At 50.5% G+C, this 13,375-nt stretch overlaps 1 protein-coding gene, 1 long non-coding RNA gene and 1 other non-coding gene across 4 annotated transcripts in view; 2 read left to right on the top strand and 1 right to left on the bottom strand.

The window, feature by feature from the left end:
• The window catches only part of ELAVL1 (ELAV like RNA binding protein 1), a 37,047-nt gene extending 32,977 nt beyond the window's left edge, over positions 1–4,070 (bottom strand). The window contains exon 1 of one of the 2 annotated variants that reach the window (XM_032394471.1): positions 4,032–4,070. The gene's annotated coding sequence lies outside the window, so the exon portion shown is untranslated. Of the gene's footprint in view, positions 1–3,558; positions 3,616–4,031 lie in introns of those variants that run through there. The other variant, XM_032394472.1, reaches the window with a different exon arrangement.
• A 196-nt stretch (positions 4,071–4,266) lies between these two features.
• Positions 4,267–13,371, top strand: LOC116625696. Its single transcript, XR_004298126.1, has 4 exons — positions 4,267–4,503; positions 5,030–6,254; positions 7,218–7,387; positions 13,333–13,371. It is a non-coding gene; the product is annotated as an uncharacterized LOC116625696 (long non-coding RNA).
• On the top strand, positions 7,924–8,030 carry LOC116625970. Its single transcript, XR_004298147.1, has one exon. It is a non-coding gene; the product is annotated as a U6 spliceosomal RNA (small nuclear RNA).
• Positions 13,372–13,375: the final 4 nt, after the last annotated feature.

Raw genomic sequence — 13,375 nt, 5'->3', positions numbered from 1 at the left:
TGAAATAAAAGAATAGTCCCAGTCCCGGCCCTCATGTTCAGGCCATTACCAGGCCACCTCATACCACAAAAGCGTCTTGACCAGTCCATCCATCCTTAAGTCTCCCCCAGAAAAACAAACTTCCAAGATCACCTCTTGACTGTATCCAGAAACCCTCTACCACCTGACCCTGACATACTTTTCTAGACTTATCTCCAAGTTCACCTTCTCATCTCTCTCTGCCTGCCCAAACCAGTCCACTCAGGCTTCCGGACCTCTTTGTCTCTCCTCTCTAATTCACCCGGGCCATTGGCAGCACCTGAAAATTTCTGCCCATGCCTCTTTGATCACAACAACTGGTATAGACACCAGTTCTTTTTTTTTGGTAAAGATTTTATTTATTTATTTGACAGTGAGAGACACAGCGAGAGAAGAAACACAAGCAGGGGGAGAGGGAGAAGCAGGCTTCCCAACAAGCAGGGAGCCCATTGAGGGGCTCGATCCCAGGACCCCAGGATCATGGCCTGAGCCGAAGGCAGACGCCCAACGACTGAGCCACCCAGGCGCCCCCAGACACCAGCTCCTTCATCAAACACAAAAACCGAGCACTGGACAATCCTTTCTTTCAACACTCGCAATGCTGTCACGACCCACTGTTTCACCCTTTTGCTACTTCATCTCATACATCTACATAGATCTCTTCTCCCCTCCTCAGGCTGGCAGTTCCTCAAGGAGGCAATTTCTTCCCCTTCTTCCTGTTTCCCAACAAGCAGTCACGTTTCATGTTTTCAACCTACGAAAGTGTGACCATCGACTTGGCCAAAGCACACGGAGGCCCTGGGTCAAGTGGGACCGACAATGATCATAAAAGTGAGTGCCCCCAACACGTACGGACATGGAAAATGCCTTCTGTCCCCTCCCTGCTTTGCAGTATATCCACTGCATGCTTTCCTGTCTGTGTCCACATTTCAAACTGCTCCTTCTCTTGCCTTCCCTGTTTCTCTTACTGATCTATCCTTCTACTGGTCACTCAGGCAGACCCAGAATCATCCACTGCTGTCCTTTCTTGCTCGCTCACATCCCACATCTAAATACCCACAGATTCCTGCGTCTCTTACCCCGCAACCATGTCTCAAACCCATCCCCCCTCTTTCTCTACCACTACAGCTCTGGGTCACATCCGCAGCTTTTCCTACATAGAGCAAAGCAATCACTTTCTAACTGGTTTGCCGGCCTTCAGCGCTGTCTCCCTCCAACTCTGCCTCCTTCACTGCATGGACTAAAATTATCCCTGGCCTGGCCTACAGGAAAACACCCTCTGCACACCAGCCGCAGGAGTCCTCTTGCCACTACCTGCCCCTGAAGGGCCAGACCCCAAGTGGTTTCCAGAACAAACCAAGATGTTCCCACTTCCACGCTCTTGCAGATGTTGTTCCTGCATCCTGCAAAGCTGTTCCCTGTGGTCTGTACCTGGCTAACTCCAGCTGCCCCCCCATGCTTGGCCTCCTCCAGGAAGCATTCTGTGATCTCCTTTGCCCAGCAAGCCTAGGTGAACAATCTCCTCTTCTGTGCTTCCACATCAGTCTGCATAGCCCTCACGGCACTTGTGGCTACAACAGTCTGCCCACACTGTAATCACCACTGCCTCTAAGAGCCTAGCAGCGGGGCAGGGAGAGTTGGTTAAAGGAGGGAAGCCACACTCACTTCCCTTCTGTAGGCTGCTTTCCTCTGGTCTTCCCCTGACTTACACACTTGGGTCAGCCTCGCTGCTTCATTATTGCCACCTAGGGGCAAAAGGCGGCAACCGCACTTTCCTCACCATTCAGCATTTAATTTGACTCTATTGAAAGGGATGGGAACACAAGCTAGGGAACAGTTAGTTGATTCCTGGGCGGGTAAAGGGAGAGTGGCAATCAGCGGCGGCTTCGAATGGGGAGTGAGCTCTGAGCTGGGCCTCGCAGCATGAGGAAAGGATCTCTAGGTGGAGGAGAACTGGGAGGCAGTGGGACAACAGGCAGAGAAAGGGCGGGAGTTTTAGGTCCAGGTGCGGGTGAAATGCAAACGGGAGGGAGGGTCAGGAGGTGCAAGACCTGGGATCCCAAGCTTTAACTTTTAAGTCACCTAAAGAGGTGAAAAAAATTAAAATTCTTTCTACTCAGAAAACTTTTAATCAGGAGTGATGATCAGATCTGCATTTTAAAAAAGACAACTTTTGCTGGAGTATGAAAGCACAGAGATGGGAAGCAGGGAGTGAAAGAAGCAATAAAGCAAACAGCAAAAAGAGTATTTTCATAATTCTCTCGTTTTCCACTTGCTGCAGCATGACCTCAGACTCAACCCATCCAAACCGAAACTCTGCCTCCTCCAAAACCAGTGCTTCAACATAAACATTATTTATTTCCACATTTTGAGATGTTCATATTCCCAGCCTCTTTGTGGACCCTGAAGTGACAAAATTTTATAACAGATCCCAGCACAAAGCTTTGCACACAGAAGACGTTCAATGACAACTGAATGGAATTCCTCTTGGGATCCCCTGGACACTTGTGATCATAAGAGCAGTAAAATCTCATGGTTAAGAGTAAGGATTTTGAGTCAGAGGGCCTGAGTTCAAATTCCGCCTCAGCCACCTTACGGTGCGAGACTGGTCGTAACAAGTGACCCATCTAAGCCTTGGTTTGTTTGTCCTGAAGATGGAAATTACAACAGCACCTATGTCAAGGGCTGGAGATAAAGATCAGATCTGTAAAGGGACAAGCCCATAGTAAATCCTCACTAAATACTGGTGATTATCTATAACATTATCTATTCAGTGCTTACCACGCTCAGGCCATTGCTAGGGCTTCCCACACCCTTAAATCTGCACAGCAATTTTTCCATTCCATTTTACAGATAAGAAAACTAAGGCTGCCACAGTTGAATTTGTACAAGTTCTTGGGAGCCTTGGATCCCGATGCATCAGAGATGTGGCTGGAGGAACTTTTAGTAAAAGATCATTTAGTCCAGTGGTGGTTCTCGTGGGTGTGATACTTTTGGCAATATCTGAAGACATTTTTGATCTTCACAACTGGGGGCGGGGGGGGGGGGGGGGGAAAGGGAAGAGATGCTGCTGGCATCTAGTGGGATGCTACTCAACATCCTACAATACACAGGCCATCCTCCCCACACCCACCCCAACCAAGCGTGATCAGACCCAAAATGTCAGTAGTGACCAGGTTGTGAAATCCTTCTCCAGTAGGACCATCCTTCCCATTTTCCCACTTCTGGAGCACTGACCATACAGATCCTACATACTTTTGGTAAGGGGGGGGGGGGGCTCTGTCCCTCCATGGGCAGAGCATTCAAAAGTTCTCCACCTGCCCTGCACACAGTAGGTATCAGAACCCATTTTAATAAGCCTAGCAGCAGAGGAGACCGGAAAAGGAAAAGCATCCATCCCCCATTGTTCAATTGCGTGCAGGTTGTGTTTTCAACACACACACACACATTTTACAAATCCCAACGTCCCACGCCCCAAAAACAGCTTTGTTAGAGATGGCGTTCAAATAATCTATATTTTTCTAGGACTCCCATACATACCGAAAGGTATGCACACTTCTAAAAGGACCTCAGATCGGCCGCGGTCTTCTGACAACGACTACAAAAGAATCTGTAGGATTTCCCCGGGGAACGAGCCCGTGGGCCGTGACCTCTGCGCGCCGAAGGCGCTCACCCCACTCCCTCGCCTCTGGCTTCGCTCTCCCGCCCCCGGCTCCTCGGCTCCCAGTACTGCTGGGGCCCCGGCCGCGGAGCCCGGCCGCCAGGCGCGTGCCCACGCCGTGTCCCCCTCGCCCGCCCCTCGCGGCCGCTGAGGAATCCGGCCCGGGGCCTGACGCCGGCGCCCACACCGGCCGGCCCCCGCCCGCCCGCCACGGCCCGCGCGCGTCCCCTCCCGGCCCGGTGCGGCCTGGGCCTCGGCCGGTGCAGGCCCGCGGGCGCCCGCGGCCGGGCCAGGCGAGCTCAGGCCTGCCGCGGCCTACCCCGTCGGGTGCCGCCGAAGGCCCCCGCCTCACCTGGACGCGAGCGGGCGGGCCCGGGGCTGCTCCGGGGCGGGCGGGCGGCGGCGGCGCGGCGCTAACGGCTCCGCTCGGCCTCGGTAGCGGCGGCGGCGGCAGCGGCGACGGCGACGGCGGCGGCGGCTCCTCCTCAGCGCGCACGACCCGCTCCGGCCCGCGGCCCGGACACGCCCCCCCGGCGCGCGCGCCCATTGGCCGGCGTCCGCCACGGTGCGCTTCTCATTGGCCGACGTGCCTGTCTCGGCGCCCCGGGGCGCGCGGCGGAGGCGGGACTTCCGGCCGGCGCCGCCTGCGAAGGGCTCGGCGGTCGGCGGAGACGCGGGTGGCCGGCGATGGCCGCGGAGGGGGCCAGCTATGGCCCGGCCCACGGAGGCCGACGGAAGGCGGTGGCCGAAGAGCCGCGCCCCTTGCCGAGCGCACGCTGTGTGCCTCGCGCCTGTCTTTCCCGCCGCCGCCGCCTCCCTGCCAGGTAGGAATGGTCAGCGCGCCAGGGCTGTGGGGACAGGACCCGGGTTCGAATCCCGACCCCGACGTTTCCGCACTACGTGCCGTTAGGAAGTGGCTGACGTCACCTCGTGGGGCCTCAGTTTCCTTATCTGGTGTGGTGAGGAGGTGGAGCATGGGACGTGGTCTGCCTTATATCAGTGTTGACTGTTGGAGCTAGCGGGTTCCCGGAGGCGCAGCCTAGCAGTCATTAAAATTTTATTGAGCGTCTACTATATGCCAGTCACTTGTATCGGGCAGCGAATGGACAAAAATGTTAGTCACAAATGTTAGGTGCATATTAAATTTTCTAGGAGCTGTGTTAAAGGAAAGAAAAGTTAAAAAAAAAAAAACAAAAACAAACAGGTGATGTTACTATTAATGATGTGTTTCATTTAACAACGTGTCCAAAATGTTATTTCTACGTGTAATCAATATAAAAGGTTATGAGATTTTTTTATATCCTCTGCCCCCACCCCCCACTCCTCTGAAATCTGGTATGTCTTACCCAGGGCCATCTCAAAGTGGACTGGCTACATTTCAAGAGCTCGGCACCCACGCGGCTGCTGCGTTGGACCTGCAGTGCTAGGTGGGGAGGCGGAAGAGACATCAGGTGGATTTCCCATCAAGTGGTGGAAAGGGGTAAGAAGAAAAGTAAATGGGAGAAAGGGTATGGGGAATGTGGGCGGATGGCAGTTTGAAAGAGGGAGGTAGGGAAGGTTGAGAAGATGGCATTTGCAGAAGGAATTGAGCAAGTAATTATGCCATTCATTGTTTAATGCCGTGTTTGTCTGGTCGGACTTCCTGCAATGATGGGCATGTTCTTTATCATCACTGTCTAATTTAGTAGCCACTCGCTCCACGTGGCTTTTGGGCACTCGACATGTGGCTGGTGCCACAGAAGAACTGAATTTTTAATGTCCTTAATTTTTACTTAATTTAAATTTAGTCACATAGAGCTTGTGGCTCCCATAGTGGATGGCATAGATTTAGTAGAATGGTGGACAGTGCTCTGAATCCAGTGTGTACTTCATGCTAAATACTTTATGTGTAATCCTCACAGTAGCTCTGTGAGAAAGGAGCTATAATGGTCGTCATGGTGAAGAATGAGGTCCTTCATGTATTCATCTATACTTTGTTTTTGTTCTTGTTAGTAGACTTTGTCTTTTGGAGCAGTTTGAGATTTACAGAAATATTTGAAAGAAAGTACAGAGTTACCATTTTCCCCACACCCAGTTTCTCCTATTAGTAACATCTTTCATTAGCATGATACATTTGTAATAATTAATGAATCAAAATTGATACATTATGAACCGAAGTTCATAGTTTATTTAGATTTCCTTTGTTTTTACTTAATGTCCTTCTTCCCTTCCAGAATCCCATGCAGGATGCCACATTACTTTTAGTTGTCCTGGTTCTCTCTCTCTCTGTCTCTCTCTCTGTCTCTCTCTTTTTTTTTCTTTTTTTTGAGATATAATTGACATGTAACACTTGCTAGTTTTCGATGTACAGCATAATGATTTAATACGTGTATATGTTGTAAGATAATTAGTGCAATAAGTTTAGTTAACGCCTATCAGCACCCATAATTATAAATATTTTGTTGTTGTTGCGTTGAGAATTTTTAAGATCCACTCATTTAGTTGTCCTATTTCTTTAGGTGCCTCTCGGCTGTGGTGGGTTCTCAGACTTTTCTTGTTTTTGATGACCTTAATGGTTTTGAGAAGAAATGATCAGGTATTTTGTAGAGTACCCCTCTTTTGGAATTTGTCTGGTGTTTTTCTTTTTTTATCTTTTCTTTTTTAAATTTATTTGACAGAGCGAGACACAGTGAGAGAGGGAACACAGCAGGGGGAGTGGGAGAGGGAGAAGCAGGCTTCCCGCGGAGCAGGGAGCCCGATGCAGGGCTCAATCCCAGGACCCTGCAATCATGACCTGAGCCGAAGGCAGACACTTAACGACTGAGCCACCCAGGTGCCCCAAGTCTGGTGTTTTTCTTGTGATAAGACTGGGATGTTGGGTCTGGGGGGGAGGAAGAACCCCAGAGGTAAAGTGTGACTCTCATCACCTCCTGTCAAGGGTACATACTGCCAACATTATCTATACCTGTTGATGTTGACCTTGATTGTGGGCTGAAGTAGCATTTGTCAGGTTTCTCCACTATAAAGTTACTTGCCCCCCCGCTTCTATATTGTATACTTTGGAAGGAAATCATTATGTGCAGCACACACCTAAAGAGTGAGATGTGTTCCTTACATGAGATGTCTGTGTAAATTATGTGGAATTCTTCTGCATGGGAGATTTCTGTCCTCTTCCTAATTTATTGGTTTACCCATCATTTAATTATAACAGTGTGGCTGTTGGATATTTATTTCATGCTCTGGGTTATAATCCAATACGACTTTATTTTGTTGTTCAAATTGTTCCAGCTTTGGCCATTGGGAGCTCTTTCAGTTGGCTCCTGCCACCCTTTGGCACACTCCCATCAACATGTTTGGTTTAGGGGTTTTTGGTTTTCTTGGGGATACTTCCTTACTTCTGGTACTACAAGATGCTCTGGGCTCATCTCATATATTTCCTGCCCCAGTCCTAGAATCAGCCATTTCTCCCCACCTGGTTTCTTTTATTAGAGAGTGGTGTTAGAAACCAAGATCTGGGCACTCGGAGTGCTCGTTGCTACTGGGATGTTGTTTCTTTTAGGTCATCAATACTTTTTAATCAGCCCCAGTGTGCCCGATGCAGGGGCTCTGCCCTGGGGATACAACAGCGACTGTGCCAGAGGGGGAATCTGCCCTCACGGAAGTCACAGTCAACCTGTGGGAACAGGCTTAAGAGAGCAACTCCAATATTGACAAGGTGTGCAACCTTGGGTAAGTTTTTTTAATCTCTCTGAACTTCAGCCTCCCCATCTGCGAAATGGGGGTGATTATAGTACTTCATGAGGGCACTGGGAAAATTAAATGAACTCACCTACTCTTAGAACCTTTGGAACAGTGTGGCGTGAAGTGCTTATTAAATCTGATTCTTGTTCATAGTGATCAGAAATCGCACAATTACGATCATTACAAAATAATTAAAATCTGCAGAGGTTCAGAGTGCCAGAAAAGCATGTAGCAGGAGAACCTCATTTTGGGGTGGCCAGGAAGGCTTCCCAAGTCAGTGGGGTTGCAGCTGAGGCAGGAAGGGTAAGTCACTAGGCAAGGGGGAGGGGCAGAATGTTTCAGGCAGAAAGAACAGGAAGTGTAAAGACCCTGAGGCAGGCAGGAGCCTGGCACACTTAGGGACTGAGAAAAGGCCAGTGGTGGAGACGGGCAGGAGAGAAGACTCATGGGACTGGAAGGGGCAAATCACACAGGGCCTGGTGGGCCATGGCGAATTGAGACTCGGTCTTAAGAGCAAGAGAGGTGTGCTCGCTTCGGCAGCACATATACTAAAATTGGAACAATACAGAGAAGATTAGCATGGCCCCTATGCAAGGATGACACGCAAATTTGTGAAGCGTTCCATATTTAAAAAAAAAAGAGCAAGGGAGGTGACTTGTCCAAGGGCACAGGTCTAGTAAGGACAGTCAGGATTGGAACCCAGGTCTGTTTAGTCTCAGAGATCTTTATTTTCTTGGTCTGAATTTGAGAGAGGAAGTTCTTGATTGGGGGCGGGGGATTGTTTTGTTTTTGTTTTTGGTAAGAAGCATAGTTTTAGTTCTTAGGGGTCAGAATCTGAGTACACGCCAGCCACCGAAATTCTAGGTTGTTCTTGCCGTCCCTCTAAGTACTATCTCTGAGGGCCTGTGAGGTCAGGAGACACAAAGCTGGCTTAGCCTGCATTCCTGCCCTTGAGCACATCATTGCCCGAGGGAGAGGAGGATGCATATACACATAAATCCAGCGGGGGTGACAAGGGATAGGCACAGAGCACCGCTTCTCATGGAGCACAGTGTCTAAGCCGAAATATAGTGGGAGCAGGTGCGAGGTGGGGCTTCTGGATGGAGGAGCCTGGAGGAGCGCAGGCACGGATTTGTCCCAGGGGATCTGGTAGGAAACAGGAGCCATCAGGAGCACTGGATGCAGATTGTGAGGTGGGACTGGGGAGTCTGTCTCCAGCCTCAAAGGGCCCTGGAAAGTCAGGCAGAGAAGTTGGGATTTTATCCTGTTGACCAGGAGCCGGCAAATTACAGCTTGATTCAGCCCACACTTGTATTTGTACAGCCTGTGAGTCAGAGTGAGGTTTACTCTTTTTTTTTTTTTTCTTGAAGCGAAAGAGAGCACGAGTGCACAAGGGGGTGGGGAAGGGTGAGGGAGAGGGAGAGAGAGTCCCAAACAGGCTCCATGTCCAGTGCGGTGCCCGTCACGGGGCATGATCTCCCGACCCTGAGATCTTGACCTGAGCCGAAACCAAGAGTCAGAAGCTTAACCGACTGAGCCATCCGGGCACCCTGGATGTTTACATTTTTAAATAGTTGAAAAAAATAACAAAAGAGGAGCGAGCGCCTGGCTGGCTCAGTAGGTGGAGCACGTGACTCTTGATCTCAGGGTCCTGAGTTCAAACCCCACGTTGGGCGTGGAGCCTCCTTAAAACAAAAACAAAAGCAAAAGCAGAATAGCATCTTGTGACCTGAGAAAGTTATAGTTTAGGTGTCCCGTCAAGTTTGCTAGTGACACAGCGTCACCTGTCGTCTGCATATGGCCCGTTGGCGGCTTTCCAGGCCACGGCAGCAGCAGCAGACCGCTCCCAGGCAGGGCCCGCTTCCTGGCCGTGCGTGCTGTGGTCTCACCGGGCCCTGCTCTTTTGTCACCATTTTGAAATTCTCAATAATCTGTGAATGAGGGGCCCCTCATTTTTATCTTGCATCAGGGTCCTGAAAATTACATAGCCAGGCCTGGTGACAGAGACCATATGGCCCACAAAGCCTACGGTATTTACTATCGGGCCCTTTTCAGAGAAAGTATGTGAATCCTGTTACGGTGGACCGAACAGCAGCCCCCCCAAGATGTCCATGACCTTGTCTCCTGGTACCTCCAGCTGCGTGACCTTACCTGGCGGAGGGGATTCTGCAGATGGTGTTAAGTTAAGGATCCGGAGAGGGGGAGATGATCATGGATGATCCGCATGAGACGCGTAATCACAAGGTTCTTACAGAAGGAGGGCGGGAGGATCAGAGGCAGAGGAGAAGTGATGACGGAGCAGAGGCCGGTGATCCTGTTGCTGGCTGTGCGGGTGGAGGAGGGGCCACGAGCCACAGGATGCAGGCAGCTTCTAGAAGCTGGAAAAGGCCCAGAAACAGATTTCATCCTAGCACTCCCAGAAGGGCCGCAGCCCAGCTGACACCTTAATTTTAGCCTCGTAAGACTGCTTTCACACTTCTGACCTCCGGGGCCCTAAGAGAATAAATGTGTGTTGTTTTAGGCCACCGAGGGGGCAGTCACTTGTCACAATGGCCGCAGGGAATTGATACACCTGTCCTAGGCAACGAGCATGTAAAAGAATTTGTTTTGTAGCCAAAGAGAATTTTAGATGAGAGACTGAATTTGCTTGCTTGCTTGCTTGCTTGCTTATTTATTTATTTATTTATTTGAGGGAAGGGAACCAGAGGCAAGGGTGGACAGCCTGGGGCAGGGGCTGGGGGACTGGGTCTGGAGAGGAGGATTCCAGAAATTGATGAGGTGGGATCAGTAAACTGGTCGGTGACCAGTCAGATGTGGAAAGGAGGTGCCCTGATTCATTAGACCCAGTGACGCAGAGGGGGAAGCCGTGACGTCTGAACCATTTCCAGGGCTCCGAATACAGGTGGGGGCTATTTTGGGGACACAAGAAACGGGTTTCACTGTCCGGTGTTCACCGCCTCCCAAACAGAGCTGAGGCATCAAAGCAGACGCTCGTTGGGAGGATGGAAGCCGGGCAGGCCTGGACAAGCCCAAAGAGTGTTCTGGCACTCAACACACTTTACAGCTGCAATCTGATTCCATCTCAAGTGCCCAATAGGTCAGTTGTGTCAAGAACGGGAAGCTTTATTTATTTTTCCTTAGGCAGCAGCATGTATTTTCAGGTTAGCCACAGTTTGGAGGTCATGTCCATGTGCCAAGGGGACTGGCCCCTTCCAGGTGTGGGTCACCTTGGTTCCTATGTGTGCACATTTCTGCCCCAAAGAACCCGGCCCCGGAAGAGGCACAGAAATGCAGGGCTTTCTTTTAGGCACCACTCTGCTCATCACGTCCCTGCGCCTCCGTTTGCTTATTTGTGAAAGCAGGTGGCACCACACCTCAGGGACACGCAGAAAGCAAGCGCCGAGCAGAGCGTCTAATATGGTTAACACCCCAGAGAGCAGGAAGGGCTCCGCTTTTTTTTTTTTTTTTTTTAAGTCAGCTCCATGCCCAGCGTGGAGCCCAACTCGGGGCCTCTAACTCAGAACCCTGAGATCGAGACCTGAGCTGAGATCAAGAGTCCGTCACTTCACCTACTGAGCCACCCAGGCGCCCAGTCCGCTTCTTGTCTTAAAACCTCGGCTCCTAGAACACCACCACCTGAGATAACTTGGGTCACTGACCTGGACAAGTGTGGCAAATTTTGCTTTCCAGAATGATCTTTCTGCAACTGACCCATAACCATTCCACTGCAGTATCTTCCCGGCAAGAACAGCACTGGGTGTTTTATCTCTCCTGAGGTCAAAGGTTAGGAAAGGCCCTGCAGCTCTGGGTCCTGGGGTCACGGAGTGGCCTGGCTTTCCCTGCTGTCCTGGAGGGTTATCCATAGCAATCACTTTTTTTTTTTTTTAAAGATTTTATTTATTTATTTGACAGACACAGCGAGAGAGGGAACACAAGCAGGGGGAGTGGGAGACGGAGAAGGAGGCTTCCCGCCAAGCAGGGAGCCTGATGCGGGGCTCGATCCCAGGACCCCGGGATCATGACCTGAGCCGAAGGCAGACGCTTAACGACGGAGTCACCCAGGCGCCCCGATAGCAATCACTTTCACTTCCAGGTGTTTTCACTCGGTCACCGTCAGTCCAACCCTGACTCTGTAGCAGCCTCTATCACTTTTAGTTTTCGTTTTTAAGATTTCTGATGTTTCCTTTTCATGGCATACAAGTTCTCTTTCTTGCTTGGCTCGTATGTTTCCCATGTATTTGCGGGGCTTTCTGCAGTGCTGCTTTTTAAAAGTTTTTTTTTTTTTTAAGTGAAAATTCAGGGGTTTCTAATATATTCACAAAGTTGTGCAAACATCACCACTGTCTCATTCCAGAACATTTCTTTACCCCAAAACGAAAGAAACCCATGCCTGTTAGCAGTCACTCCCCAGCCTCTGGCGACCACGAGTCTATTTCCTGACCCCATGGATTTGCCTATTCTGGTCACTTCATGTAAATGGAATCATGTCACATATGGCCTTTAGTGTTTGAGCATCCTGTCATCGAGGTCCATCCACGCTGGAGTATGAATTGGTACTTCATGGCTGAGTAATATTCCACGTGTGGCAACACCACATTTTCTCTATCCATTCATCACATGATGGACATGGGGGCTTTTCCCACTTCTTGGCTATTGTGAATAAGGCTGCTGTGAACATTCACGGACAAGTTTTTATATGAACATATGTTTTCATTTCTCTTGGGTCAATACCTAGGAGTGGGATAGCTGGGTCCTATGGTAACTCTACGTTTAATGTTTTGAGAAACCACCGAACTGTTTTCCCCAATCTTTTCTTTATAAATGAGGTGGAGGCTTCATGCTTGTCGGTCATTAGCAGGTAGTCAACTTGTGGCAACACGTCTCTAGCCTGGTTCTTCATCCGGCGACTCACAGGCAGCAGGCCCGGGACTCACGCGTATGCCGTGGCCTGTGTGCAAGGTGCCTCCCACCGGCCCCTGATGTGCTGGGGCAGGAGCTCCGAGGACGGGTGTTTCCATTACTGGGTCCTAACCCCCACCCCCAGCAACACCCACACTCCCCATATCACAAAATCTTCAAACCTCCCAGACCCCCAGACAACATATCCAAAAGCACACATTTCTCACAGCGCTGGATGCCCGTGTGCAGTCGAGAGCAGGTTGTGTGATAGGAACAAGCCAGGTGTTATCAGTCTGTTAAGAGCTCGTGCAAATTGGTAAGAACCAAAGGAGCAAAGGTAAGAAACAGTTCGGGGGGCGGTCAGCAAACCCCAGACCAGGTCTGCCAAGGGGCCCAAGGGTAAGGACCCAAGGTGTCGATCATTCTGGCCCTGCCAGGACCCCCAGCACCGGCTTTCCCGGGGGCGGCAGCCAAGTGAAGCTGGAAAGACACCCATTGGAAGCTACCTGCCCAGCGTAGGAAAAGGTTCATGTTCTGCTCCTGTGCTTGTAGCACTGACAGTCATCCTGAGCCACCAAGGAAGGGCTGTTGGCCGGAGGACGTTTCTTCTGGTCTCCAGTGGGTTACCTTTGGCTTGGCACTGATCCAAATGCCCAGAGATGACGCTGGCTTAATGAATTGCACATCTGCTAGAAAAGACGGGTAGAGGCCCGCAACCATGTGGAATAAGAGTGGCTCCCGGCCTCCAGGCTGACCACTGTGTGGATGCAGTTCCTTTTTTAAAAATTTTTAATTTGGGGCGCCTGGGTGGCTCAGTCGGTTAAGCGGCTGCCTTCGGCTCAGGTCATGATCCCAGTGTCCTGGGATCGAGCCCCACGTCGGGCTCCCTGCTCAGTGGAGAGTCTGCTTCTCCCTCTCCCTCTGCCTGCCACTCTGCCTACTTGTGCTCTCTATCTCTCTGTCAAATAAATAAATAAAATCTTTAAAAAATAAAAAACAATAAAAATTTTTAATTTTTATTATTATTTTTTAAGTCGGCTCCCCTCCCAGCATGGAACCCAACGCAGGGCTCAAACT

This window comes from Phoca vitulina, unplaced genomic scaffold, assembly GCF_004348235.1.
Source record: "Phoca vitulina isolate PV1807 unplaced genomic scaffold, GSC_HSeal_1.0 scaffold81, whole genome shotgun sequence".
Classification (NCBI taxonomy): Eukaryota; Metazoa; Chordata; class Mammalia; order Carnivora; family Phocidae; genus Phoca; species Phoca vitulina.
This window is presented reverse-complemented; position numbering and strand designations above follow the sequence as displayed.